Source organism: Mustela nigripes, chromosome 7 (genome assembly GCF_022355385.1).
Source record: "Mustela nigripes isolate SB6536 chromosome 7, MUSNIG.SB6536, whole genome shotgun sequence".
Lineage (NCBI taxonomy): Eukaryota > Metazoa > Chordata > Mammalia > Carnivora > Mustelidae > Mustela > Mustela nigripes.
Genome location: NC_081563.1, coordinates 35,474,619 through 35,489,348, shown reverse-complemented (window position 1 = coordinate 35,489,348; position 14,730 = coordinate 35,474,619).

Sequence of the window (14,730 nt, the reverse complement as noted above, 5' to 3'; positions counted from 1 at the left end):
TTCTTTATTTGACAGAGAGATCACAAGTAGGCAGAGAGGCAGGCAGAGAGAGGAGGAAGCAGGCTCCCTGCTGAGCAGAGAGCCTGATGCAGGGCTGGATCCCAGGACCCTGAGATCAGGACCTGAGCCTAAGGCAGAGGCTTTAACCCACTGAGCCACCCAGATGCCCCAATATCTACTTTTTAAAAATAGCTAGGCAAGTCTTTTGTCCATTTAAAATAATTTTTTGATTCACTTGTAGGAATTCTTGATATGTTCTTGACACGAGTCCTTTGTTAGATATCTATACTGAGAGTCTTATCTCCCATTATTTTGTTAGAACAAAATGGAGAAAGTGGGAGTCCTTCATGCTGGCCCCTCTATCCTTTGAGTATACACCCCATCTTTTTTTTTTTTTTTTTTTTAAGAGAAAGAGAGAACACTTGTACACACGTGACGGGAGGGAGGGGCAGAAGAACAGGGAGACAGAGAATCCTAAGCAGTCTGGGCGCTGAGCCAGACAAGGGCCTCCATCCCACAGCCCCGAGGCCATGACATGAGCTGAAATCAAGAGTTGGACGCTTAATGGACCGAGCCACCCAAGTGCCCCTGGCTCACCTAACGCTGACATAATAGTCCACATGAAGGCTTCTTCTCTTTGTTTTGCCACTCAGGTAGAATTGGACTTCTCTAAACTTTAGAAATAAAAGGAATATTGCAGGTAGGAAGGCAAAAATTCTACCACCATATTGGAAAACGATTTGGCAGTTTCTTATAAAGGTAAACATACACCTACCCATTGACCCAGAAACCTGACTCTTGAATATCTGCCCAAGAGGTAACTTTGTTTACGAAAAAAGTCACACAGAATGTTCCTAGTACATAGTACTACTCTTGGACACAGTCCAGATGTCCCTCAGCAGCTTAGCAGAAAGACAGATTATGGCATATTCACACAATGGACTATCCCTCCGCAATAAACAGAATGAGCTCCTGATACACGGATGAATTTCAAAAACCACACGTGGAGTGAAAAAAGTCAGAACACTACAGTAGACACTACATGATTCTGTTTACATGAAACTCTAAAAAAGATAAAACTGATCTCAAGTGACAGAAATTAGAAGAGTCACTGCCTGGGGAGGGACACAGGGATATGTTCTAGGGTGACGACAATGCTCCTTATGGTACAGATTACACAAGTGTTATCTGTCTATTAAAATGGTACGGTTAAGACATATGTGTGCAACACATATAAAATTGTCTCAAATGTGTGACTCATGTCTCTTGGATTTAAAAAGAAAAAGGAATGGAAGGAAATACTAACTGCCTGGCAAAGACTTAGAGTTAGCTGAGCAGATCGCATTAATTAAACTTCAGAGGAACACTCGGAGAAAGAGGGGAGCAGGAAAGCTGGGCTGAGCTGTGAGAGCTGTCCAGGAGCTCCGCCTTCTGCTCATTGCTTTGAGAGATTTGTTGGTCTTTTAAGAACTGCCCTGCAGAGTGCCTGGGTGGCTCAGTTGGTTAAGCGATTGCCTCAGGTCATGATCCTGGAGTCCGGTATCAGGCTCCCAGCTCCATGGGTAGTCTGCTTCTCCGTCTGATCTTCTCCCCTCTCATGATCTCTCTCACTCTCTCTCAAATAGATAAATAAAATATTAAAAAAAGAAAGAAAAGAAAAAGAAAAAAGAACTTCCCTGCAGTTCTCCTATATTTCACCAGGTGGCAGTGTTGCACCAGCCGTCAGGTGCCTAGGAGGCGTCTGATCCCTAGAGACACCCCCGCTCTCTCTCCAGCTACTGAAGAGAACCCATTTCCTTATGTCATCATCATAATCCACTTTTAAACAGATGATATTACTCATCTCGATTACCTATTTAATTCACCAGCCTCGGCTGAAAACGACTTTTATCTTGTTCCAAAAACTAGTGTCTAGAGCGCAAATGTGCCCCCCACCCCCGCAGGTATTGGAGAGAACATACTTAAGGCCTGCTGAAAGCTGGGGTGAAGAAGAGCTCTCCCCCCTCCCCACCCATACTGGCTGACTTGTGACGTAGTCCCCTTGGAGGAGTCCGGAAAGTCTGCATGATTTCCCTCCAAAGCTTCCTCCTTTGTGGGGCCCTGCCACCATGATTCTCAATGTATGAATGAGCCCCAGGTTCCACTGGTAATTACTACCATTTGTTGAGCCTTTGCCATGTGGCAGGAAATATCCTGAGTGCTGAATATTCCATCATATCATTTCCTCTGTGGAAAGTAGGGACTGTTAATACACGGATTTCCTAGTGAAGAAACAGATGAAAAGGTGTTCTTGGGTCACCTAGGTGGCTCAGTTGGTTGGGTGTCTGCCTTCGGCTCTGGTCATGATCTCAGGGTCTTAGGATCAAGCCCCACAGAGGGCTCCCTGCTCAGCAGGGAGTCTGCTGCTCCCTCTCCCTCTGCCTGCTGCTTCCCCTGCTTGTGCTTTCTCTCTCTGTGTGTCAAATAAATGAATAAAATCTTAAAAAAAAAAAAAAAAAAACCAACAACGGATAAAAAGGTGTTCTCTGATGTCCCAGGGCTAGTGAAAATGGTGCTGGGCATGACTCTGGTAGGGGAGTTAACTGGATTCAGACTCATCTGGTCTAGTGGCTGAGTAAAACCATAGGAGATAGGTTTTGGCTGACATTTCCAGGATGGTATTTTCCAGAATGGTATTTTGCTTTTCTTCTCTTCAAAACTCCAGAATGACTTCACTCTGGGAGCAATTTGGACTCCGTGCTCCCTGCCTGGTCCCCAGTTTGGTCTAGGTCCTTGCTTCCAGCTTCTTCCCTTAGCCTTGTGGGTCTCAGTACATCCCATGGATTTGCTGACATTTGGTCCAGAACCTTTGGCAGGTCTGCTTCAAAAGAGAGGCTGGTCTCGTTAGAAGCCTTGTCTATGGAGAAACAACAAGAAAAAGGATTTTATTTTCTTGTCATTGCTTAGCACATCTTTGTACCCTGGTCCTTTCAATAGCTTTTACTGATTTAGGCTTGCTTCTTTTTAAAGCAAAGAGTCGGAGAAATAGTCTTCCATTCACCCATGGTTCCAACATGGTAGTGGCTACGTCATGGGCTCTCCGGGAAGGTTTGCAGATTGAATGGTCTTTTGAATTCTTGGCAAAATTCACCTGAAATTATTTTTACCTCTAATTTCAGTTTGCCTCATTAGGCGGGATGTCCTGTTCTCTGCTGGACTAATTGTTTTTGGAAAGTTGCACTTTGCCCAAGGACAACTTCAAGTCACATTCAGATCCTTTCTGTTTTCGGAAGTACTCCTTTGTCCAGAGTTTCTAATAAGGACTCCAAATTATAAATCTTTGTTTCAGCTTTACTCACACACACATACACACATACACACATACACACAGGGTTTTAATATTTCCTTTCCCTTTCAATAAACACATTTCCTCAGCTCCGACAGGCTGCTGTAGCCGACACCTGGACAGGATGGGGCGCCCACACACTGGCTTGTCTCCCAGTCTTTCCAGACCTAGAAAGCTGTGGCCACAGAAATGGCCAGAGGCCTCAGGATGGGGAAGCAGATCATGATCTTCGGTGGGGAGATGGCTCTGACCCTGGTCTTATCAGATGGGAAGAAGGTGCCCTGGGGAAGGTGCTGAGGGAGTCTTTGGGACCCCCAAAAGAGAGCCTGCCCTGAGCTCTTCCAGGGATGTAGTCCTACCTCTCAGAAACCCAAGTCTAGCCAAGAAGCGAACAGAAACAGTTACACTCCCAGAGGAGAGGTGTGGCTGTGGAGACAGCTCCTCGGGCCTCTGACCCCCGCCTGGCCTGAGGGCTCTCAGGAAGGCCCCCCTGGGTGGCGCAGGGGGAGGCTTACCTGCAGAGAGCCACAGGAGGAAACTGGGGTCTGGACACAGCACGTTCAGTGGCGGAGAGATAGAAGCACGACAGACTGGCCTGTTGGGGCAGAGCGGCCTTCGCGGTGGCTGTGCTTGGGGATGGAGGGGTGTGGCAGATATCGCTGGCGAGAACAGGTGGCTGTGGGAGGGTTGGCCCCACGCAAAGATGCTGGAAGGGGCCTGGTCCACGTGGTGGCTGTATTTAGTTAGGAGGGTTTAGGCTAGGTTTCAGGAACTGAGTAACTACAGATCTCAGGGCCTAATCCAACAAGGAGTTATTTTTCCCTCCGGTCCATGTGCGGTGCTGGCCGGGGTTCGCATGCATGTGGGGTGGGGAGGAGGAGGGGTGCTGGGTTTGGCAGCTCTGCTGACACCCAGGGATCCAGGCTGAGGGAGGCATCACCGTCCTGTAAGGTCACTACCCCGCTGTGCAGCTTCACCTGCCCCATGGCAGGAACAGAGTCCTGGGACCCCACACTGGCTTTTGCTCTGCTTTATTGGGGGGACCTTGGGGAGCAACCCACTTTCCCTCCTCTGACAGCCTGTTCAGCAGGATTTGTCCCAACCCCGCTGCAAGGGAGGCCTTTGCCCTCGCAGGCAGCCCACGCTGGGGACAGGACTTCGTTAGGGGGCAGGGATTGCCCTGATGTATTTTAAGTAGGGGAGTGTGATGACCAGCGGGGTTCACCTGGGGGCCACCACATTCAAGGGGACTGGTAGTCCACTGCTTTCAGCTGCTGTGGAGCTGTGGGCAGGCCCAGGGCTGCTGCGGGATCTCAAGGATTTTCTGCCCAGGAGAGTCAGAAGAGGGGATTCAGGCTCTGCTGGACCTAGAGCAGAAACCACTTCCCTCTGCAAGTTTCCAGGGTGCTCTGGGCTGCCTGACGTCTGGACAACAAGAGCTACTTGAGCCTTCTTGTCAGAACTTCGGTTTGGAGACATGTGGAGTCCTGGAGTCTGGACCCTGGAAGGCCCAGATCCTGCTGCTTCAGCTTCTGGGGCTCCTCCTGCCCGCCCTTGACGGCTTGCCTGCCCAGACTTGCTTGCGTTCACCTGCCTCGGGCCTCGGTATCTGCGCTCACCTGGGTCTCCCCTGTGACTCTCATTCCTGCTGCGCCCAGCCCATGGCCCCCCCTTGCCGAACTGCACCCGCCGTTTGCCACCTCACTGCCTCCCGCTGACTTTGAAGTAAGTCTGTACCCAGACTCCGCGCTCCCTGCCTGGTCCTCTTGGTTCCAGCTTCTTTCTTTCGCCTTCCCCTCCTGCTCTTCCTGCTGATGCCCATAGCTCCCCCCATGCAGGCACGCTTCCTTCTGAAGGGAGCAGCCCACATTCGGACCTGGTGCCTTCTTCACCTCAGTGTACGCCTGGCCTGGCCTGGCCAGTAAGGGGACTCTGCTTTCTAGATGGCAGGAATTTATCCTACGGGTCTCCCCACTGGGCAATGCACCCTCATAGCCCACCTGCATCCATCATAGCCTTGATGTTTTTCAGTCTCTTGGGTTTCATCCTCTGACCCTCTGGATAATTTCTTCAGTCCTCTATAATTTGGTCTTAGAATACTTCCGCTCCTTTGGGGCTAGGAGAGTAGGACACACGTGTATCAGGCTGTGAGAGGTAATACATTTTCCTGTAGGTTAAAGGTAACTGAACTGTGCTCTGAGAAAAAAGGCATCTGTTGTCAAATGCGCTTGGGATAGCCAAGGGGGGCAGTGACAGCTGGATCCATCCAATGTCCCACTCCTGTTCTTTCTAAGCCACAGAACACTGGCCTTATTCCAGGCAGCAGAGCCCCCTGCCCCCTGCTCTCCCAGAGAGCATGCTTCCCAGCCTCCCTGGAGTTCGGTGCGGCCTTATGATCAATCTCTGGGCAATGAAATGTACGTTCAAGGTCTGGGAGTGACTTCTGGGAAGGCTGCTTAGAGGAAGGTGCCCCAGCCGGAAGGGTTATCAACCCTTCCTGGCTATCTCCAGCCTGGAATGTGAACGTGATGGCTGGATCTCCAGCCGCCATCTGTTCCATGAGGCGATCCCAAGGCTAAAAACAGAGAAGGAGACTGTGTTATTGTTGCTTCATGGATCTGCCAGGTTAGTGCCGAATGGCCAGCCTCCAGTCTCATTTCATGAGAGAATGCCCACGGTTAGGTTGGATTTTCTGACCTACTCAGCTGAATCTAATCCTAACAGATACACCTGACATAGAAAAAAAAATTAGCTAGCAAATTAAAGACAGTGGGAAGGGACACCTGGGTGGCTTGGTTGGTTAAGCAGCTGCCTTCGGCTCAGGTCATGATCCCAGCGTCCTGGGATCGAGTCCCACATCGGGCACCTTGCTCCGCAGGGAGCCTGCTTCTCCCTCTAACTCTGCCGCTCTGTCTGCCTGTGCTCGCTCTTGCTCGCTCTCTGACAAATAAATAAATAAAATCTTTAAAAAAAATAATAAAGACAGTGGGAAGTTCTACTGAAAAGACAGCTCTTATATAGGCAGAATTCCCAGGATGTCCCCTGAAGATTCTTATCCCTTGGCTGTGAGTCAAACAGTACTCTAGGAGTCGCTGTGATGGGACTTTGCAGATGTAATTAAGGTTGTTCATCAGCTGGCTTTCAGATAGATAGTCCATCCGGGAACCTCCAGGTGGGCCCGCTGTGAGTCCCTAATCACAGGCGAAGGAGCAGAAGAGGCAGCGAAAGAGCGGAGGGACGAGGTGGAAGAGAGCAGAGGAAAGCAACACAGAGGGGCATCAGAGGGATTCCAAGTGTGAGAAGGACTGGGTGCACAGTTGCTGGCTGAAGGGTGGAGGGTCCCACTCCAGGGAGCTGAGAGCCGCTTCTAAGAGCCAAGGGCAGCCCCCAGCTAGCTGACAGCCAACAAGGAAACGAAACCCCAGTTGGAGGCACTGCTCGCTCTCTGCTCTGGTTAGAAGTCCATGTTCCCCTGTCATTTGCAATGAAAAGGCACAGCTGCTGACGTTCACAGTCTTTCGAAGGCACCGTTCCATTGTCAACCGTTTTAGACATCACTGCTCTGATGTGCTGTGCACCCAGAAGCGGTCTCCCTGTCAGCCGCTGCACTGAGCCACCCTGGGACGCGGCTGGAGACAACGCTCCTCTACCCAATATTTGCACATCACTATGGCTCTCTCCTTGCTTCACGGGACTTCCTCCTCCCCTTGCCAGTGCATTTCGAAGGCACAGCTGCAATGTCCTCTTTGTTTGGCGGCACGGCTCTACTCCCTCTGCATTTCAGTGGCACAGCTCTGCCCCCATCATCTTCTTGATTTCGAAGTCCTTCCTTCACTGCTGCATTGGAAGACTAGAAGCAAGATGGGAACCTCACTGTTCTGGTCATTGACTTCCTGTTTTCCTGCTAACTCGTTAGCCCATCCCTGAGTGCTTTCTTGTGGCTTCATTAGGGACCCACAGAACCCCAGAGGCTGCCCAGACCCAGTCAGGGAGCTTTCAACATCTTCAAACATTCTGGGAACAGGTGTGAGTTCCCCAAGCCCAGCTACTCACAACTAACTGAAGGCTTCCCAAAAGGTTCCTCTGGGGCTTTTCTGGGACCCCGCTCTCTCCCTGTGACCCACTCCTTCCTGTCCCTTATACCCCGAGAACAGCCAAGGGACCCAGCTCTCTTCCTACACCTCCTTCTCATGCACAGCAGCCCCTAGACCTGTATTGGTCTGGTCCCCCAAAGCCTGGAACAGAGGCACCTGCCTATGGTGGGTAGGAAAGGAGGGGGTGGGGATGGCCACAGGCAGGAAAAGGGAATCCTGACGCCCTATTCCACGCCCCTGCAGGAAACGTGAGGAGTGTGTGAGGTGGGGGTGCCCCTCCCCTTTGGGATAATGTCTGCTTTCCTGGAGGGGGGCCGAATCTACCCATGGCATTGGCTCTTGGCTCTCGGTCCACCCCGACCATCAGAGCTCACAAAACCTGCCAATACCAGAAACCTGCCCCTGGAGAGTCACACTGAGTGGGGAGCAGCCCGGGCATCTGTGGGTGGTTTTGTGGGCAGCTGAATTAGGACTCCCCCAGCTGCCAGTGGTGTAGGAGGCTGTCATCTCTGTTCTTGCCCTTTTGTCCTTACTGGCTGAGCAGCAAATTTTGTCTCAAACGACAGTTCCCTTACAGTCCCCTAAAGACCTGTTCTCCAGACTGAATGTTTAACAGAAGAGAAGGTCTCCTGTGGGAACGAGTAGTTTTGCCATGGTCCCCATACCTTGAAAGCTGACTTTTCTCTGGGTCAGGATATGTCCTTCAGAAGCCCCTCCCACAGTTTTGTGATGCTTTCCTGTGTCTTAGGGACAGAGATCAGATTGTAACTCACACCCCTGGGGGCGTCCCACCTAGGGGAGCATGTCTACATTTAATGTTTTGGGCTATCTGTGTTTCAATAGCAGTATTTGTGTGTTGGATAAATGCACTATGTGACATGAGATTCAACCTTCTCTAATGAGATGGGGTAAGGGTGGCTTTCTTATTACAGGTCACCCAGAGAGCAGAGACCTTCCCTTCCAAAGAAGCCCAGAAAAGCAACTGTCCGGTTCCTTCCTGTATCTGGTGTCCTGCCTCCTGGGGAAATGCCTCTGGGGGATTACTGAGGGGCCTGCTGTGGGGTGAAGGGGTGCCTATGATATCCTGAGTGTCAAGGTGTTCCTGTGTCTAGGAACCTGTGTTCCTGTGTGTGTTCCTGTGTCTAGGGGGACCCCAGACACATTCAGTTCCACCCTCATTCTAGGGAATGCATCAGCTATGTGAGAAAGGGAAACAGAGCCCCTCTGTGGGGAGCAGAGCCTGGAGAAGGCTGGTCTGGGCTCATCGCGTCCTTCAGTGACCATGACCCAGTCTTGGCGGCCAGGTCTGTGGAGCTTCAGGAAATGTGGGGAGAAGTGGTAGGAGGAGAAAGGCAGGCCAGGTCCCTTGGCAGCTTTTAGTATGAAAGACCAGAAGACAATGGAGGCTTTTTTCCTGCTGCTCCTGTCCCACTTCTTGACCCTTGGGTGGTCCTGTCCTGGACTCAGGTGGGTTCTTGGGGCTTGGTGCTCTGGCCCTGCCTCACCTGGTCATGGCTGTCCAGGCAGGGCCTTCAAGTTCCACAGCAGGGCCAAGCAGCCTAGGACAGTATCACTGGGCCTCTGCAGGGGGACCTCTGACCTCTCAGGCTGCCTAGCATTACAAAGGCAGCTTAGGTATCTGGCCTCATTATTAACTCCTGCTAACTTGTGGTCAGCTGCTCCACGATGGTCTTTTTGTCTCCACAAACTGTTATGAATCTAGGAATCTGTTTGTGAATTGGACGTAACATTTCTCCTGCTTCCATTTCATGCTGCAAGCTAAAAGTCACCATTCCAGTGGCTCAAGATTCTTTCGAATCCTCATTCCATCACTGGGATCGTGCCCCTTGCCTCCTGGTTTTGCATAGTCAACGTTGAGCTCACATGCGCCGAGAGCAGCCAACACACCACCTGAAACCCCTCCCGGAGACTTGACTTTGTGTATTGACCCTCTGGGATCCCACGCACCTCAGTCTTTCCGGCCTAGCTCCCCTCTTCCAGACTTGCAGTCATGAGGACCCTCTGCTGCCCTGTCTTGTGTCCTTCCAGAGCTATCTTAAGGGGACTATGGGTAGAGCCACTTTTTCCAAGCTGTAGCATAACTCTACTTCAGGCCTTTGCCATCGAGCTCCTAGGCCTTGGGGCAGGACGTGCCCATGAGGAGACTCAGGGCCCAGACAGAGCTCCTGAGAGTCGGGCCAGTGGTGCTATCATGGGCAACCAGGAGGAGGAAATGGACACATGATGCCTCCAAAGAGGGGATGTCAGTAACAGCGAATGTGGTGACAGGAAGAGCCGGGGCCACAGAAGATCCTATAATAGCACCAGCAGCTCATCCCCAACATGTGCCTGTTGCTTTCTAAGTTGGGCTCTACAGGGCACATGGCCTGCCCCTCTGATGCTCCTGGACCATATGAGGCCCCACTTCGCCCCAAAGATCTGCAAACCAAACTCTGTCTTCTCCTCAAAGGGCCATGGCTGTGAGTGTCCCCATGTAGAGAAGGGAGCAGATGTCCTTGTCACATGTGGCGTAGGCCTTGACCTTGGAGAGCAGGGGTAGCCCAGGAGGCTGTGGGTAATGAGGAATAAGATGCCAGGGAGCCTTGAGGAGATCTGGCTCAAGCCAGAAGATGCTGTCCTCCTAACTGACACAGAGACCAAGAAGTTGGGGGAACAGGATGACCCTCTGGTCTCAAGGGGACGGACCTGGCCATGAGTGTACAGCCTACTCAGGGGGCCTGGGCTGGAAAGACTGAAACCTTAGACAGACCCGAATCCTTCTATAGTAAATCCTTCTGGATGATCGACCCACTCTTGGGCTGCTTCCTTAGGCAGACCAGAGCGCAGCCATGTCCATGTGCCTGGGCCCCTGTCTTCCTGACTAGGACTACTCCTGACAAGGTTGCCTTTCCCAGCATACCCGCTGCCCCTGGGCTGAGTCCAAGCAGCCATGTTGGAAGCTGCCCCTGGCCTGCGACAGTTACCACAGAGATGCTAGAGCACTTTGCTAAAGCCCCCACATGCTTCCTGTGGCCTCTCTTTGGGCTGTACCCCATCCTTAATGCTTGGCAAAGCTCATGAAGAAGTTCCCAGAGACATGCCACTCACCAAACAGCCTCCTCCCTTTCCCTTCCCACCCCACCCCTGCTTTGCTTGCTTCACTAACCACCTCATGCACAGAATTTCACCTTGGGGAACTCTCCCATTCCTCCCTCCCTCCCTCCTTTTCTTTCGCTCTTCCTTCCTTCCTTCCTTTCTTTTTTAATTTTTATTTTGCGTCAGCTCCATGCCCAAAGTGGGGCTCGAATGGATGACCCTGAGATCAAGAGTCACACGCTCTACCAACTGAGCTGGCCAGACGCCCCATCTAGCATCTATTCTTGAAGCACATTCACTCGAAGACTCTCTGGCTGAGAGCGAACGTTTTTTCTTTAAATGTTTTGAAATCTGCTTTCTAGTCTAGGGAAACTTTTATGGAGAATGCTTTATGTGCCAGGTTCTGTGCTTGGGGCTGGGGGGCTGGAGAGATGGGAGCGTGAATAAAATACTCTATGTGAGGAGGACTCATGACCAAGAAATATGGACCAGCCTCAAGGGACTGCCACCTGAGCCTGGGGGAGGGATCTGGGAGCTTCCCAGAGAGGATGACCATTGAGCCAAGTCTTGAAGGATGAACAGAAATGGGGTGAAAGCAAAGGGTGGGGTACAGCAGGGGACCATGTGGACAGGGACAGGATGGAGTGGGTACAAGATGAGAGCAGGACCCTGTGGGAACTGCCAGGTGAGTTGAGGGCTCTTGGGTGGTGCTTGGGAAGACAAATTAAGGAATTCACTCTCATCCTGAGACTGGAGAAGAAGTCTCTGGAGGGTTTGAAGCTGAAGAGTCACATGGCCCTGTCTGTATTTTCAATGGTCTATTCTGGAGAAATGCTCAGGAGGTAGCATTGGAAGGATACAGTTGAGTGGCTGGATGCAAGAACAAGGGACGAAGAGTCAGGGGTAGTTTTATGGTGGGGTACGTGGTGGTGGAAATTCTCCAGAATATTTCCACAAAGTTACACCTTCTTCCATGCTTGTGGAATTCTTACCCAAAAGCTTTTCAGAATGATACACATTAGGAGGCATACCTGTTTAGTGGTTTCTTGGAATGAGGTTCAGCTCCCAAGACTATGGCCGCCATCTTCTGGATATTGCCTCCCACTCAGAAGTCCTCACACAGCCACCAGCCTGTCACCATACCAAGTGGCTTGACCAGGGTGGCCTGGGGGGATACTGCCTCAGGCTGGTGCCATGAGTCTCTTTGTGCCAGGATTCAGAATGTGGCCCACAGTGCTGTGGGCTCTGGGGACAGTAGACCTGGGAGAACAAGTAGACTCAGATCGGCAGGACATCCCTCTTTGTCCTGTTGGATGTAGACAAGGTCTGCAGAGGGTCCTGGACAACGCACAGTAAGGAGAAGCCTCAGCCCTGACAGACCATCTGAGACAGAGCAGCGGGCACTCGATGGGCTTCCTGTTCCAGGCTCTGAGCCCTCGTAATGCCCAGCCCCATCTTCCAGGTGTGGAGTCCTCAAATGTCTTGTTTCTCTATAATAAATTCTCACTTTTCAGATCCTTCAGCAACTTAATAGGGTCTCTGATTCTTGCCATCAAAATAATGTTGACTAAGCAAATGTTGTACTCCAGCTTCAATCGTCTGTCCCCTTGGGTTGGTTTATAACCCATTCCTGGGACATAGCATGGACACCTGAGGCCAGAAAGAATAGGGCATACCAGCTGTTTCCTTGACAATGTTGAGGCATGCTTCTTCCCTCTACTTCCAGCAGGTGGCACCTGAGGCAGACGACTGGCCACACCTGGTGTCCTTCGGACCTGTTTCTTGAAGGGCAGAGCCCCTGTCCTTACCCGGGTCTCCCCCTCCACACTCCCCACACTGACCTCAGGACTGTGGGGTTGGGGGACCATCAAACTTCTGAAAACTGTGAGTCGGGAATGAGAAACCGGACCCAGGAAGTGTGCCCAAGGTAACAAGAGACAGCTACTTCCAGATCAACCAAAGAATTTCCACAGAGGGCAGAGAGTACCAGGGGGTCGCAGTAATAAGGGACAGGCAGGTGTGCCAGAAAGGTGTGATTAAAGAGGGAATGGGACAGGACCATGTTTCAACCCCTTTCTAACCTTCTAGAAGTCCAGCAGCCTAGCAGCCCCATGTCCTTGGAGGCTGAGGCAGGGGCATCCCTGCTGCCGAAGGGGCCTAGCCCACCCAGACCCAACACAGCCCCTTGTTCAGTACCCCTCAACCCCAGCCCGAAGAAATTCAATTACAGCAGCTGGTTCATGGCCCCGGCCTGGTGCCCGGGCTGGCCAGGTGGGGCTGGGGGAAGGGGACAAGCCTGAGGCTGACCAGCCAGTCTGATGATAGATTGTTCCATCTGGATCCTGCTCAGGAGAAGATTCCTGGCCTCCTCACTGACTCAGGAAAAACCCTTCTTCAGAGCCTCACTTTGTCCACCTGTCAAACTGGCAGATTCAGTATCTTTAGCGACCCTTCCTGCCCCTTAGGCTAAAAAAGAGCTGGTATGTTTTGTTTCTTCTTGGGGAAATCTTACCTTCAAAGTACAGTGCTTTTATCATAGACACTTATGAAAACAATAGCAGTAGCAACTCACGGCTTAATGACAATAGTTGGGAAGAGACAAAGAGTGGGAGGCTGCACAGGGTGGGGGCAGGGCTGGACGTTTCCCACAGACCCAACCAAGCATTTCCCATCTCCTGGGAAACTGAGGCCTTAGCTCCCCCACCACCTCTCTGAGTCAGGGAATACCAAAAAAACCCTAAACGGACTTCACTGCCCCACAGGGATTATAGCCAGCTAGGAAAGATTTCTGTGGGCAGTGCTCACATGGGGTGGGGGCGGGTAGTTCTTCCTAACAGCTTACGCTGGAGGAGAGCTGATGAGAGCAGACCAGCCCTTCCCCTTGGCAGGCTCCAGGGGCCCACTGGGGCTGGTGCCCCAGTGCAGGTGCTGGGCTCAGGTGAACAGGATGGGGGTGAGGGGGGCCACAGCCCACCTTTAGCTGTCCCGCAGCTAAAGTCTCAGGGCAGAGTGGTCAGGAGCCCCCCTCCACGGGCTGGAGTTGGGCCTCCCGAGGCAGCGCTGGTCCTGGACCCTCCCTGGACCCCGGAGCCAGCACCCCTGGCCCCTTCCCCATTGCAGCCCCGATCCTCATCTCTGAGTCACCCTTTGATGAGGTTCTGTTTCCTGTCTGCACCCCGTTATTAACCGGACTATTCCTTCTCTGACTGTACTCCTGTCCCAGCTCAGAGGATACAGTGGGGGCAGCCATAGGACGGATCCGGCTGCAGGCTCAGCCCTGACTCAAATTTAAGTTACTTCTTTCGGGCTCACCCCCCCCCCCAGGAGCAGCTGGGAATCTCCGTGCCCCTCCCCCACCCCTGCCAAGCGGGCAGAGCCTAAGGGTCATAGACCTAGGCGTTAATCCCTCCAGGGCTCCCAGTGGAAAATGTGGCGGCTGTGGAAACTGACAAACTTCTGATCCTTCTGTGAACATAAGTAACACATTTTATTGCACAGAGATTAGCAAGTGGAGAGGAGCAGGTTAGAATATAAAAAGGCCATGATTCTACTGGGAGATGGTCAGTATTTATACCTCCAGCCCACGTGCTGTGCTGTAAGCAGCTGTTTGCCCTTAAAGCATTGAGTATCTTTCAAGTTAAGGGAGCAATTGCCACATCATTTTCTCTACAGACTGCCCTGGGTATCTGGCGAGATGCTCATTTCACCATTTCCTTGGTGGTGGTGGCAGCCATCAGGATAGTTTCCATACCATGAATAATGCTGCCAGAAACATCCCCCAACCATTTAGCAATACTTCCTCACAACCTGCTCAGCCCGGGGCACCCTCTGGGTGTGGGGCAAACAGCCACTGACAAAGCAGAGACCTGTGGAGACAGATCTCCCGCCCTATCCTTGATGAGTTCCTTAAGCTGATGATGGGATGGGGCACTGCTGGGCCAGAGCGCACACCTTTGCCGGGATTCACCCTCTGGAAGGTTGTACCTGTCCCAGTGGCTCCTCTGAGAGCCCCCCTGGGTGAAACCTGGTGGCCTCTCTGCTCCAGATTGGATCAGGCAGGTGCAGGCATGACCCAAGGGACAGAGCCGGCCCCAGAGGAAGCTAGGGGAGGAGCCCGGTTCCTGGGTCTGGGCTGCCTGCCACCCCTTGGGCCAGGGCTGCACTGGGTGGCTGTTTTCCCAGCCCCAGATTGGGCTGTTGGGTCTGGGTATGGAA